Source organism: Oxyura jamaicensis, chromosome 13, assembly GCF_011077185.1.
Source record: "Oxyura jamaicensis isolate SHBP4307 breed ruddy duck chromosome 13, BPBGC_Ojam_1.0, whole genome shotgun sequence".
NCBI lineage: Eukaryota > Metazoa > Chordata > Aves > Anseriformes > Anatidae > Oxyura > Oxyura jamaicensis.
Genome location: NC_048905.1, coordinates 10,821,795 through 10,822,271, shown reverse-complemented (window position 1 = coordinate 10,822,271; position 477 = coordinate 10,821,795).

Sequence of the window (477 nt, the reverse complement as noted above, 5' to 3'; positions counted from 1 at the left end):
GGGGGGGGGATCGGGGGACACACAGGAGGGACACAGCCCCCGCCATTGCCCCCCACCCCGGGACCCCCCGCCCAAAGCCGGTGGTGCCCGAGCGAGGCACGGAGCGGCCCCCCCCCCCGGGGCATCCCCGCCCCCTGTCCCGGCACCTTCCCCAGCTGCAAACCGCCCCCCCCGGCCCCTCCGCATCACCTCCCTCCCCACCCCCCCGCACACCCCTCTCCCTGTCCCCATCCCCGGGCAGGGCGCGATAGGAGCGCACCGCTTCCCAACGGGACGGCCCGGGGGAAAAGTCCGCTTGGGGGTGGTTTGTTTGCCTAGGGGAAACAAGAAAATCATAACAATCATAACAACAATAATAATAAAAGGCAGCCCTGCCCGCGCTGGGCTGGCCGCTCGGAGTGCCGCAGTGCCCACACCTCTCGCCGGGGGTCTCCGCACGACCCCCCCCGGAGCCGCTCTCCCGGCGGGTGGCTGCTG